Source organism: Columba livia, chromosome 2 (assembly GCF_036013475.1).
Source record: "Columba livia isolate bColLiv1 breed racing homer chromosome 2, bColLiv1.pat.W.v2, whole genome shotgun sequence".
Classification (NCBI taxonomy): domain Eukaryota; kingdom Metazoa; phylum Chordata; class Aves; order Columbiformes; family Columbidae; genus Columba; species Columba livia.
The window spans coordinates 144,737,718-144,752,878 of record NC_088603.1 but is presented as its reverse complement, the minus strand read 5'-3'; positions in this window follow the sequence as shown (position 1 = coordinate 144,752,878).

The window sequence follows — 15,161 nt, the reverse complement described above, 5'->3', positions numbered from 1 at the left end:
AGGCACCGAGGTCAGGCTGACAGGCCTGTAGTTGCCAGGGTCAGCTCTGCAGCCCTTTTTGTGGACTGGGGTAACATTGGCCAATTTCCAATCACATGGGACCTCCCCAGTGAGCCAGGACTGTTGGAAGATGATGGAGAGCGGCTTGGCAAGTTCTTCTGCTAGCTCCCTCATCACCCTAGGATGGATCCCATGTGGTCCCATAGACTTGTGAGGATCCAGATGGCTCAGTAAATCACCAGCTATTTCCTCTTGGAACACAAGGGGCCTATTTGCCTTCCTATCTCTGTCAACCACCTCCAGAGATGAGTTGTCCTGAGGGTCACCTGTCTTACTGGTAAAAACTGAGGCAAAGTAGGTATTAAGTACCTCAGCTTTCTCCTCATCTTTGTTAACTATATTTCCCTCAAAGTTCAACAGAGAATGGAGGTTTTCCTTGCCCCTCCTTTTGTTATTAACATATTTGAAGGACTTTTTATTATCCCTGACAGAATTGGCCAAATTAACTTCAAATTGCACTTTTGTTTCCCTGATTTTTTTTCTGCATGATCTAGCTGTTTCCATAAATTCTTCATAAGTAGCCAGCCCTTTTTTCCACAGTCGGTAAAGTCTCTTTTTATTTCTGATTTCATTCAGAATCTCCCTGTTTAGCCAAGCCAGTTGTCTTCCCCGCCGGCTAGCCTTTCGGCACACTGGTATAGCCTGTTCCTGTGCACTCAAACACCTGCTTGAAGCACGTCCAACCCTCCTGGGCCCCCTTGTTTTTAAGCATTGTTTCCCAGGGTATGCTCTTAACTAGACTTCTGAATAGGCAAAAATCTGCCCTCCGGAAGTGCAGCGTAGAGGTTTTGTTAATGGTTCTCCCTGCATCTCTGAGTATTGAAAATTCTATTATTTCATGGTTGCTATGCCCCAGGCGGCCTCCAGGACAACTGCAAAATTTGATTCTGGGGTCTCTTCATTCTTCATTAGATCTCTTCATTCGCATAAGCTAGGCCATCAGCGTCCTAACCTTCAATTACTATTTTGCAGCTGAAGCTGGAGAAAAATATGGTTTTGGCAATATCCAAAATGTTCTTTATGGTTCTTGTCTCCTGTTTGATGCCATTCTGTTCCTTATCTCCAGGGATACAGCTGCCCTTATCTTCTGTCTTAAAGACTTTGATGCCTTTTTAACTTAACAAGTCTGAAAGCTCAAAATTTCACAGCTTGCAGAAATTATGCTAAGCAAACTTACTTATGCTAAGCAAATATTATTTATACATATATAAGCAGTTTCTAAACAAGTTCTATAAGAAGTAGTATACTGGTTAATTAAATAAACTAAGACAGTCTATTCCCTAACAGACTATGAGGAATGGTAAAAGCTGAGATACAACAGAATCATAGAATATGTGGGGTTATAAGAGACCTCTGTAAGTTATCTGGTCTTGCTGTCTGTTCAAAGTAGGGCTTTCTTCAAAATTAGATGAGGTTGGTCCTGGTTTTGAATAGATGGGTTTCTAGTGATAGAGACTTCTCAGCCTTCTAAGTCAACCTGTTTAAGTGCTTAACAGCTCTCATTGTGATTATTTTACCCTTTGTATGCAATGAGAATTTCACCTGCTTCACTCTTACACTTCATTGTTTTACTTTTGAAAAAAAAACAGTCTCTTTCATTTCTGACTCCTTTTTAAGATAGTGAGATACAATAATTTGTTTCACCCATTGTCCTTCTCTTATCCAAGTTGAATAAATCTAATTCTTCTGTTTCTGTTCATAGGTATGATCTCTATTCTTCAGCCATCTCAGTGGTCTTCCTCCATACTCACTCCAGTTTTGTTTATATTCGTCTTGCATTGGGGGGCCAAAACTGGACACAGTACTGCAGTTGTGGGCTTGTGAGTGTTGACTAGAAGGGAATTATCGTCTCCCATGACTTTCCAGATAAACTCCTCCTAATGCAGCCCAGTATGTGGATAGCCCTCACTGTCACAAGTGTGCACGGTTGACTCAGGATCTGCTTCTTACTTTCTGTTCACCAGGACCCCTGGTGTTTTTTGCAGTTTTTCATAAGCCAGTCATTTCCTGGTATGATTTCCCAGAGTGAAGTTTCAAGCTGCTGACTTCATATTTGTATCTACTGATATAAATGGGCTATGCAGATATTTAAGAAAAATGATTCCTATGAACAATGAAATCAGATGATACAATAAAATAGTTGCTTACTTTTGAATATCATCCACTACGGTATTCCATAGTAATCTTTTCCAACACATCTTGGAAAAAATAAAAATGTACCTGTGTACACTTTGATGTAAGGCTTATGCAGTCTGGGTTGAATTCCAGCTCTAATTGATCTTTTGTTCTCAGGCACGTAATTCGTCTTTGTATCTCAGTTCCAGGTACAAAATGTTGAACCCAGTATTTTATTCACTAGGGGGTCTCTAAAGTTAAATTCACCGATGCATAGGAGGCAGTCAGACAATAAATTTCATGGATGAAATGCAAAAAAACATTGCACAGATAATAGTTATGCAAATAAGCTCCTATGCATCCATTTATCCATTAGTCAAGCTCACAGGGATTTTCTAAAATATACACTTGCTCCTGAAAGAATATTGTCAGTCTAAATTAAGAGTAAACCAGATTATTTTTATTGTGTAATTCAAATTTGAAATCCAAGTTTTTCCACATTTTCTGCAAAAGTTCATTCAAATGATATTGAATAATAATAAAATTTGAATAAAATTAATTTAGTCTTCAGCCATGGCTAAATCAAAGGTGAATAAAACCAATCCCTTCTCTATTAAAAAAGGACAACCTAAGAAAATTTTAAACAGAGTTAGTGACAACCAAATTTTCAGGAAGGAAAATGACAAAGCTCAGTAGATTGGTGATTCTTTTGTTATCATTTCCATATCAATAATTGACAGTACATGAAAGAAAGAATTTATGACAACTTATATTCAGTAAACCTTACAGGGATCCTACTGTAGAGGTAATTTCTGTAGATGCAAATTTTTATCGATATCTACATGTGAATATGCACACTTATCTATTACATTAGAATTATTTATTCTACTTATCTAGTACATTTATCTCTTGCAACATTCAGCACTTTTCTTCTGTATTCTTCCCTTGAAACTATTATTCAAGATATATGGCTCGAAATTTCTTGTTTCGCTTCCCTTAAACTACATGATACTTCTTGTATATCTGTGTGTGTGTATACACTGATGTAGGCAAAGATCTATTTGTCATATATGGTTTCTGACATCTCTGTTCAATTGTTTATAATAATCTCTTTTCAGGGAACTAGGGTTGGTCCTCAGGGAAATGTGAATTGATACTTTACTGCAAAATGTCCATCAAGTGATGTTGCCAAGATTAATCTTTTTCTCCAAAGTTTGACTTATAAATCTGTATGCAGAATGTCTGAGAGAAATGCCCACCATCAGATATAAACCAAATTTGTCCTCTTGCTTTCCTAATTAGGTTCTCTATACATTTTGTTGTGATATGTAGATACTGTACCTGATTTCTTGCAGTACCCTGTTTAAACACGGTTCAACAGCAGTGTCTTTCTAACTAACTACTGCAGTCAGTCATATATGCTTCATTAACTTAACTGTGGTGAGTATTTGAAATTTTAGCATGAAAAGAAGCCAGGAAAATCATTTAGGTATAGTGTATTTTGCCTAAGCAGTTTTCTGTGCATGGTTTAATTACTAAATCAAAGTAAACAGAAAGAAAAACACTTAGCAGTCTTCTGGGTGACTTCCTATTATTTGCTTCATGATCTTTTCGAGGAAGACATTTCTTATCACAATTGTATGCATTTTTAAGGTCAGGTCATGCAAAAGATGTAGTCTACGAAACAGGAACATCTTAAGTTTTGAAACCAACCCCTAAACAAGAGGGAAAACGAAGACAAAAGTTTTGAATTATAGTTTTAAAAAACCCATAACAACAAAGAAGAAGCAAACATATTATAAACAAATCAGAACAGATGGTAAAATTAAAAGATGTTACTGTGTAAAAAGGGGAAGTAAAATCTCCAAGCAAACCACAGCTGGAATGTTAAATTCATTTTAAAATATAGAATTGCACAGAGTTATGTCTAATCATATATAATGTCCAAATAGATGACATCCAGAAAATTAGTAGACAGATGATGCCAAGTCCAGAACTACATAATAATAAATAGAAAGTAAAGAAGTGGTTATTATTTACTTTTTTCCAAATATAAATGAAATAGAGCAAAACATCCATATTGCATGTGTATTTTAACTGATCTATAAATAATAAGAAAGTGTAATGAAGCAACAATTCATTACTGTATGAAAGAAACATAGAAAATTCAGGTATGCATTTTCAGGAAAAATTGCTTGCTTATTATCACTTCTAAATTAAGATAAAGCAATAGATCCCCCCGTTTTCTCTGTCTTTTACATAAAGTGACATACAGCACAGATGTTTGACATTGTTCTTAGAGCTACTTCTTGTGGGAAAATGTGTTCTCTTTACAAAAGTGTTTTTTTTTTTAACTAATCATTTTCTAGATTACTTTTCTCTCGATATCAGACCAGATAATATAAAAATATCTAACACCTCAGTGCCTTTTAAAACGTGGACTCTTTTTTTACGCAGTCACTGACTGCAATATCAGAATTCTGAATCATTCAGTCTGAAAGGGATCTCAGGAGGTCCCTAGTCCAACCTCCTGCTCAAAGCAAACTCTGCTATGAGAGCAGAGATGCTCAGGTAGATCGTGGAAACATTCAACAATAGACATACCAGAGTTTCTCTAAGCAACCTCTTTCAGTGTTTCAGTGGTGAAAATGTTTTTCCTTGTAAGTCAGACTGCTTCTATTTAAATTTGTGACCACTATCACTCCTCCTGCCCTACACCTCAGTAAATAACCTGGCTCTGCCTTCTCAGCAACTTCATCATAGGTAATGACAGGGTGCTGTTAAGTACACCAAAAGCTGACAAAGCCCAGATTCCCCAACAATTACTGAGATGTTAAATTTTCTAGCCCCGACCAGCCTAGGGGCACTCTGTTCAACTCATTACACTTTATTTCTTGTACTGGAAGCCAAAACTGGATGCAATATTCAAGATGTGGTCTGTATCTGAGCAGATTTTTATGATGTGAGAACAATTATCTCAGCATTACATAGCTTGCAATTCCATCCTGCTAGCACAGAAATACATTCAATAAACATCTACTATTATTTTAATATAATTCAAACCTAATTAAAATCCATGTGAAATACATCTTTCTGTAATCATAGATCTAGAAATTCAACCAGTCTGGCTCCTCACAGTACATTTCTCTGGGACAACACAGCTTTTGTCTTGAGAAAGCCCTGTGCAGAAAACAAAAACAAAACAAACAAACAAAACAACAACAACAACAACAAAACACAAACAAACAAAAACAAAACAAAACAAAACAAAACTAAACTAAAACGAAATCATTGTTTAGGAAAGGGCATCACTTATATCTGATCAGTATCAAATCATCTGTGTTCTGGAGAGACAGGAGCTGAAAGTTACAGAATATTGGGTACTTTATGCTTACTTTACCTTACACCTATAATCAGCACCACTTACTTACAATGAGGAACCCTGTGGAAAGGAAGAAAGGTAACATGATTATTTTGAACAGATTACAACATTGAAATTCCCCTATTCTTAAGAATAACACTTGAAAGAAAGCCAGAAATGCTAAAGAAAAACCTGATGTATATCTGCAGTATTATAAATCACCTTAGGATGTCAATTTAAATATTTTTAGTGCCTTGTTACTCCAAGATGTTAAAGCCTCACTGCAAATTATTCACTGCATTTTAATTTTGGTTTAAGTCTTTATTTTGCAAGGACCATTTTTATATAATGGAAGAATGACACAGAATGACCCAGACACAAAATGTTAGGGATTGGAAGGGACCTCAAAAGATCATCTAGTCCAATCCCCCTGCGTGAGCGGGAACACCTAGATGAGGTTACACAGGAATGTGTCCAAGCAGGTCTTGAATGCCTCCAGAGTAGGAGATTCCACAACCTCCCTGGGCAGCCTGTTCCAGTGTTCTGTTACCTTCACTGAGAAGAAGTTTCTTCTCAAATTTAAGTGGAACTTTTTGTGTTCCAGTTTATACCCATTGCCCCTTGTCCAATCATTGTTTGTCACCGAGAAGAGCCTGTCTCCATCCTCGTGACACTCACCTTTTACGTATCTATATACATTAATGAGGTCACCCCTCAGTCTCCTCTTCTCCAATCTGAATCTGAATATTAGGAAAGTAGAAAAAAAAGCAACCTGAATTTAAATAAAATAAAATGTATCTGAATTAAAACCAGAAAAAGGCTCACTTTCTGTATTTACAGGGGACACTGGTATTGCAAAAATCCTTGATTTACCCAACTGAGAAAAGAAGTCACTTTGAGCACTGAAAGGTTTTTTGCTATTTTGACCAGACTAGACTAGACTAGACTAGACTAGACTAGTAAGATGGTAAGATGTTACTTTAAGAAAAACTTTTCCTAGAGCTGATATAGCTGGCCTTTTGAAAACAGTCATAAAAAGTATGATGCAGGTTAAAACTATCTGGTGGTCATGAACACAAATAAATTAATTTTTTAGTAATTTTTTAGTAATTCACATGTGCTCAAGCATTTTCCTGCTTTTAATAGTTGATTCAAAGGACAGTCTCATATTTTGGTTATTTTTCCCCTTGAAACATTCTAATAGAATGGCACCATAAGATTATGTGAGCAAAGCATTGAGAAAAATTGTCATGCAATCATAGATTTGTGGATTTATATATATATACACATTTTAATCTGGTCAGTTCCTTGTTCTGATTTAGAGTATAATAATTTGTGCTGGCAAAAATGAGAGGCTGAGTATCAAAGAGAAGGGAGGTCAGTACTGCCGCCAGAACTTCTTGCCACCCTTTCTAGCAGACAGAATGCAAAGTTTCCTAATGATGGTTGTGGCAATTAGAGATCATCAGCCTTGAACCAAATAGGCTGAACTGTCAATAATTTAGGGGTGTTTTGATGAGTCTACAGGGCTGAACTGTGAACCCTGATTAACTGCACGGGCCAAAAGGGGGATTGACAAGAGTCTGAAACGTTGATTGCAGACATCACTACAACTTGTTGTTTCTCCTGAACTGGGGTAACTGTTCCTGTTAGTTTCAGTGTTTCCATGTAAACAGAAAGTGACAGAAAAAAGTGTTGATACTCCCTGAAAGAACCCTCTCCTCTATCTTCTTCCTTCTGTTCACACACATTCAGGTGTTTTTTCCCCACAATAACTCACTAATCTTTTTATTTGCACTCTTTTTTTTGTTTGTTTGTTTGTTTGTTTTTAGTAACACATCTACATTTTCCATCCATGTCTAGCATTTGAGTATAATTATAAACATTGTTTATGAGAGATCAAGGGATTAAGATCACCTAGATTATTTCATACACAGCAACAAACAGCCCTCAGGCTGGGGACTTCTACTATATACTTACTTGATTTTCAGCTGAACCTCACAGCACAGTGCTCATAACATATGACTAATCTAAATCGTTATTTCAGTATATAGCTGTTGATACAAAACTTCTTGAAATGAACTATAAGTTTGAAAATTTTAAAACCATTTATTTACCATCATATTGTTGTTGTTCTATTGTTTACAATGCATCAGAAAAGCAGCCTTTAAGGATATTTTGCCCTGCCAAGTATCAGGAGTTTTCTCTCATTAACAGTAGGAAACAGACTGACTTGAAAGATGGAGAATGCTTTGGCTTGGATGTGCCTTTTTGTTGCCAGAATAAAAATATGGAAAGTAATGTAAGTTGAAAGAATGAAAGTAATTTGGTTATTACAACTATATATAAAAGGGGACTGGATAGAAGGTTTTTTTTCTAATGTACTTATTTACTTTTCTGATAGTGTAAAGTAGCATCACCTCTAATCAGGTCATACACCTTCAGTCTGTGAAGCATTAATGTTTGAGGACACAACAATGACCAGTCACAAAAATACCCTGGATAGCTCTGTGGAACTCCTTTCATAAAAATGGTGTTATCAGGCACGACAATCAGATCCTTGGAGCAGGTGTTTTACATCCTGAGGGCCTCTGTGCTCTTCCCTCTTTGGATGGCTGCAAATCAGAGAAGCTGGCTTAATCTGGTATTTAGGCTCTGTACTGAAGCCATTACTGTACTTTGAGTATTATCTCATGGAGAAAATCAATAACGATACTTACTCTGAGAGGTTTTTTGTGGAAGAAATACAGAGTGGCACCTTCACTATGGTCTTTTGTGATGTTTTCTCCCTCATTACACTAACTTTTCAGTACCTTGGACATCCTTAAGTAGTTAAAACACTTCTATTGGTACTTAGGAATATTGCTTCAGTTTTCTCTAAGGTTAGCAAGCAATTTAGAAATATGATATAGGCTCTGTGAGAGTGTGACATGTAGGAAAATATGGACAGGTATCTATAGAACTTCTCACCTCCAGTGATCTAGAACTTCACTTCGTAACAACTGCAGGATCCCGATGAAGGGATAGAATGTTTGGAAAAAAAAAGTCTATGGCTGTTCCAAAGACACACAACTTACCACACTGTGCTGGGCCCTGGCCAGCATCTACCAAATACTGCTCAATATTATGCAGCACCTTCAAGGAGAAGAGAGTGAAAACATACCAACAGACACTGGGGCTAAATCAAATACTCTATCAGTCACCCCTATAACTAAAAAGACACAATGAAAGCAGAGGGCAACTAGTTTAGTAAGGGATGAATAAGCTTCTCCCAAGATGGAGCAGGACAAAGAGTTAGGAGAGGCAGCATATTCTGGTGTAGATTAGTCACAAGAACAGGAGGAGGAAAAAATTGAAACCACAAATAAGACAGAAACCACCCAATCCCTATCCCTATATGAGCTGCAAGACATGTGAATCTATTTTAGCCATCAACCAGGTGAGCTAAATCTCAGCTGTTTACTCAGATGCTGGTATACATAATGAGGAATAGAGGGGCCTTGTCTTTGTCTCAGTGGAGGAAAGGGACAACCAGGTTTACTGGACTGTGTGGATTTAGTCACCTGCCACATCAAGGACACAGAAGTATAAAGCTCTTGTGGACAGCAGTGCACAGTGCATCCTAATGCCATCAGATCACAAAGGGGCCCTCCGTCTGTATTTATGGAGTGACATGAGGAACCCAAGAACTGCATGTTTTAGAACAGACAAACTCATTTTCACCAGGGGCCATAACAGCCTCACTCTTGCCTTCATAAATGCCTGTATAAATGTAAGAGCAGTTATTTATACAGTCCTAAAATTATATTTGGCCCTTTGAAGGTAACCATGAAGCTGGTATGGCCCCCAATGAAAATGAGTTTGACACTCCTGTTTTAGAGGCTGAGCAAAGCCCAACTGAAAATGAGTGGCAAAATCATCCTATTGTGTTTTGTCCTGAGGCTTCATGTATCCTTGGCATAGACCACCTCAGCAGAGAGTACTTCAAAGACTCAAAAAGGTACCAGTGGGGTTTTGTTAGAGCCGCCTTAAGTATGGAGAAAATTAAACAGCTGTCTATCTTGAATGGTCTCTCAGAGGATCTGTCTGTGGTGGGGTTGCTGAAAGTTAAAGAGCAGCAGATGACCACTTGTTAACATGACAGTGCACTGGTGGCAATACTGCACCAATTGAAATGCCCTGGTTCCCATCCATAAGTTGATCTAGTGACTGGAGGTACAAGAAGCGATCAGTAAGACTCATTTGCCCTTTAACAGTCCCATACGGCCAGTGAGAGAATCTAGTGGAGAGTGGAGGCAAACAGCAGACTATCAAGACCTGAATGAAGTCACACCACCGCTGAGTGCTGCTGCACCAGGCATGCTAGAATTCCAATATGATCTACAGTCCAATATGATCTACAGTTGGCAACAACTGATGTTGCCAACATTATTCCTCAATTCCTTTGGAAGCAGAATACAGACCGTGGATTGCTTTCACATAAAGTGATATCTGGTACACCTGGAACCAACTCCTCTAGGAGTGGAAACACAGCCCTACAGTTTGTCATGGATTTATATCAACTACACTGAAACAAGGTGAAGCTCCTGAACACCTCCTGTATTTTGATGATATCATTGTGTGGGGCAGAACAACAGAGGAAGTGTTTGAGAAGAGGAGAAGAATAATCCAGATTCTGTTGAAAGATGGTTTTACTATATAACCAAGTAAGGTTAAGGAAAGTGCACAGGAGATTCAGTTTTCAAGAATAAAACAGCAAGATGGGCATTGTCAGATCGCAGTGGATGTGATCAACAAAATACTAGCTATGTCCCCACCCGCTAACAAAAAAGAAACACAGGTTTGCTTAGATGCCTTGGGGTTTTGGAGACTGCATATTCCAGGTTATAACATGTTTTAAAGCCCTCACTATGAAGTGACCCAGAAGAAGAATGACTTTGAACTCAAAAATACAATTTATTACTGCAGTTATTATTATTTTAGTTAAATTTTATTTTATTTATTAAACTGTTTTTATCTCAGCCCATGAGTTTTATTACTTTTACTCTTCAGATGCTCTCCTTTTTACTACTGGAAGGGAGTAAGGGGTTCTGTAGTGCTTAGTTGCTGGCTGGGGTTAAACCACAACTGGGACGTCAAAATCTGTGGGCTAAAACTGCTACTCCGTTTGATAAAGTGAGAGAATGTGCTTGGATAGGGGAATATGAAGGAGATTATTCAAGTTTGTGAATCAGAGAAAGAAAGGGATGAAAGAAAAGACATTTGTTCATGAGGGAGGAAGAGTAGAAGCCGACAATAACTAAAACAGCCAAACATAAACCAAGGTTTTAACTTACTTATGCATTATATGATCAGATATACCTTCCTTGACTACTTTTTCATCACAGAAGTCAAGACACTGAGGTTATGGACTTTGTGAAGTAAAACCATCTTGATGCTTTCACTCCTGATGAATGTGCTCACCTGAGAACTCTGAAGAGTAAAACAGAACGTAGTGGTATGGCTAGGGTTAAGGTCACCGCTGTCAAATTTATCTTTGAGTATCACTGACTGCCCATGATGTTGTGTCTAGTGCACCAAGGTACAGTCAGGTTTTAGCTAGCATGATTCAGAACTCCAGCAGAAGACCCTGCCTAGACTGTTGTTGTATAGAAAGGGCTGCATGACTTCATGGAGTAGAAAATGGGCAGCAACAGTCAAGATGTAGACATGTGCATAAGCAAGTTGATGTCCCCAGGATGAACAAGTCTCCAACAGAGGAGACCAAATTAAAAAAAAAAAAAATAAAAAAAATCATATAATTGTTCCATTAAGATTCAACCTAAATGCCAGTAGGTCATCTCAGTCAACACTGAAGGGCTTCATATGTGTTTAGGTAAGTGACAGCTCAATATCATTTTTCAAGATAGTGACTTCAGATGGTTCACCAAATCTCACTGAAATTGTGTACCTTTTTGTTCCAAGAGTAAAATCTTTGAGGAATGGAGTCTAAATTATCTACTGGTTCTAGACCTCAGTCAGCACCATGGGGACATAAATTGCTAAGAAGTCATCAGGATGAATACCAGATGGTCACACAATACAAACATTTTGAAACAAATGCAGGGAAAAAAAAAAAAAAGTGTATCCATGTAATTGAAAGTTGTATCACTTATTTATAGGGAAAATTTTCAGTTGCTTAAATTTGCTTTGTTTGCTTCAGGTTTACTAAATTTATTTCATTTTGGAAACAAGGTAGCAGAAAAATCTTAAGAGAGTTTTAACAGAAAAGCTACAAATCAGGTTTTTATTGGCTGCATACTTATGAAGAGAACAAAAATTTTTGAAAGAGGGTATTCTGGGCTTTATGACCAAGGGTTCTTCTACTCAGTCTTTTAATATGATGCATTTATACACTATTAGAAATGCAATTGAATAGAAAAATACCCAGATTTTAACTACATTGATGGTATTTAAGGTTGCAGAGAATATGTGTGTAAGCTCAGATACAGCTTATATTAATTTGACTATCAGTTATACATGGAATAGGTAAGGTATCAAGTATTTACATAAGTATTTAAATTACAATATTTTTTCTCTCCCTTCTCAGAAGGATAACAATTTTTGCCACTAATATATTTACTGTGAGCAAATAAATAATATGAATGTTGCTTTACTAATGTAAATCTGTGAGACTTCATGACGAATAACAAGTAAAATAAATTTTGGAATCAAATATTTTATCAATGATTTATTTGATAGAAGCAGCTTGCAAGAAGATGAGCTCTGGATGCTGTCACCATGAATTAAAGAAGTGACAAAGCAAGAGCATTTGAGATAAGGTAAAGGTAGAAAGAAGGCACCAGAGAATGGAAGTGGCAACAGAACCAATCTACAGTTCTAAATGTAAAAGAGGAAGTGTTTTGTTTTGTTTTGTTTTGTTTTTTTCTTGTTTTTTAAGCTTCCTTAAACTTGTATGTCACAATGAAATGTGACACAACTTTTGAAGTAGCTTTCTTTTTGCACTTTTTTCCCCTCTTCCCTCATTCTGAAATAAGTATTAGTTGGGCACATTGAGGTCGGAAATTTTTAATCTTCAGTATTACATTAATAGTACATTTCTACTGTAATCTTTGGATCACATTTCCGGAAAGGAAAGAAGGAAAAAATTCTGAAGTTTTTCATTCATGAACCTATACAAAATAGAGTGTACAGATGTGACAGCTCTGTGCAGGGGGAAGAGTTTCTTGTCTGAAATTACCATCTACCAGCCAAAATAAAACAGCAGCACAATTTCAGAGAGGAAGCCTAAGGAATGGAAACAGTAAATAAGATCATCCATGACACTTGGAAGTAATTGAATCTTCGGAGATTAATCTAAACTAAAAGCATCTAAGGCAGTGAAAGTAGATCCTAGAGTAAACTTGATGGAGGAAAAATGTTTTTTAAATAAATGATACTTTGAAAGAATAGCCTAATCATATTAGTGCCCCAAGGGATGTTTCTGAGGCAATTATAAAAGAAATCAACGCGTTGCGGAAGAAAACAGAAATTGTAACAGATCATAAGTGACAGAACTAGGAAGGATTTTTCATGATGCACATTCTGATCCTCAGCATTTTCAGGACTATTCGTAACTATTTAATGTAAGCTAGTTTCAAATATAAGCAGTCTTGATTGTCCCAAAGTCCTTCGTAATCTGTTAGTCTTCTTGACTACTTTCTCTGTTAATAATTAATTTTTTCTTTTTTCCTTTTTTTTTTTTTCCTCTTTTTTTCCTGTACAGCTCAGAATATGTTAGCTTTTGGGCATTGCTCTTTCTCCTGTGAATAATTCCATTATTTGATTTATATTGTTATGCTGTAGGATCTTACATTCCAAGTGTTGATTGTATCTTAATATTGATTGAACCTGGTTGAGGTTCATCACGTTTAGCTCCCTCAGGCTCTTTTATATTCAGAACACTAATGTAACCTTTAATTTGTATTTCCTGCTATAGTTCTCATATTTTTCAAATTGTGAAAATAAGTGCTCCGTATATGAACACAAGCTTTAAGCATTAAAGATAAGTGATGCATCACTATTCCTTAAGGTATGCAGAAAGAATCTGGCTGGTTTCAATCAAGGCTTACAGTGATTACTGCTCTAGAAGAAATAAGTCCCACATCCTGGCTCTGGGACCCAATAAATATGTATACAAATCCTACTGACATTCAACCTCAGACTTCTGTGAGAAGCAGCACTCATCTATTGCTGGGTGCCCATTAAAGCTACCATTTTCATAGAAGCAATACACAATATACAAGGAGTATCTTCCATCTGCTGTTGAGGTTCAGCTCAGAAGCAGAAGTAGTGACATTTTGCTGTGTTAGCAAAATACTTAATTTTATTTGTTTTTCTCCCAGAATAAAATCAAGGGTTTGCCATGAAAAAAGTTCCATTTGAGTGGAGAAAAAAAAAAAAAGAAAGTCTGTTTTTCTTCAGAGAATATATCTGTTACTATTTAGTACATAAATGTTTCTGAATTCAATCATCAGCATAGTTAAAAATGTTATAATATTTATAAGATAAGAAAGAAAAAGAAAGTATCAGAGGAAGATGTTCCTTCTTTTCACATTTATTTGCTTGTTTCATTTCTTCAACTCTCTACTGTGTTACTTGTCATAGTACCTCATTCAGATGATTCATTCCATCATTCATATATAATCTTCCTTACATTTGTTTTGCAATAAAATACAAATAGTTGTTTAGATAAAGAAGTGCAGTTCAGAAAATCTTTTGAGATTAAGTAAAGAGAGTGTGCAGCAATCAACATGTAAAAGAAAACATCTAATTTGAAATACACAATATCAAGGCTTTGGTGGGAGATGTAAAGTATTACTAACAGGAACAAAAACGCATTCGTGATTCAGGCTGAGAGTAGTGCTTACTGTATTAGTATATGTTTGAAAATGGTCTCAGATTTGTGGAATTAAGTAATGGAAGTTAATGTATTTTGTAGTTAACTGAATAATCTGAATATGAAGATTATGCAGCTAAAACTGCAATTTCTGTTTTTCTTTCCTAATATTATTAGCATTTCAAGATCAGGGAAAAAAATACAAGGCTAAAAGAATGTGTACCTACTAAGTAGTTCCCTACAACTTAAAAATGGTGCGTTTGGGGATTTTTTCATAACAGAGAATGCTAGCAATATCGATTTGGCTGCACTGAGTTTGGTTATTCATGCCCTGTAGAAGATGTGCTCCAACACCATCCCAGCAGTCTTTGAATCCTCTAGCATATGTGATTATCCAGCATAGCCTTTACTTAAATTCAGATGCTGTGAACTCGGGGCGGGGGGGAGGGGGGAATGATATGTTTATATATATATAAATATTATTTAAGACTACAGGAAGCCCAAAGGAGACTCCTGCTGATGTGCCATGTGGTGTGAAGTCACTGGTCTTCTCAGAAGGGGTTATCCGCTCTGTATCACTCAAACTAGTAGTGATAGTAAGGGACTGCAATAATAGAATTATCCTATTTCACATTCTATGTTCAAAAACACAAAAGATATCAAGATATACAAAATATTGTTTATATATAACAAGATACTTGTCTCTCTTTTTAATTACTTTTTAAATAATTGTGGATTGGTTTCTGT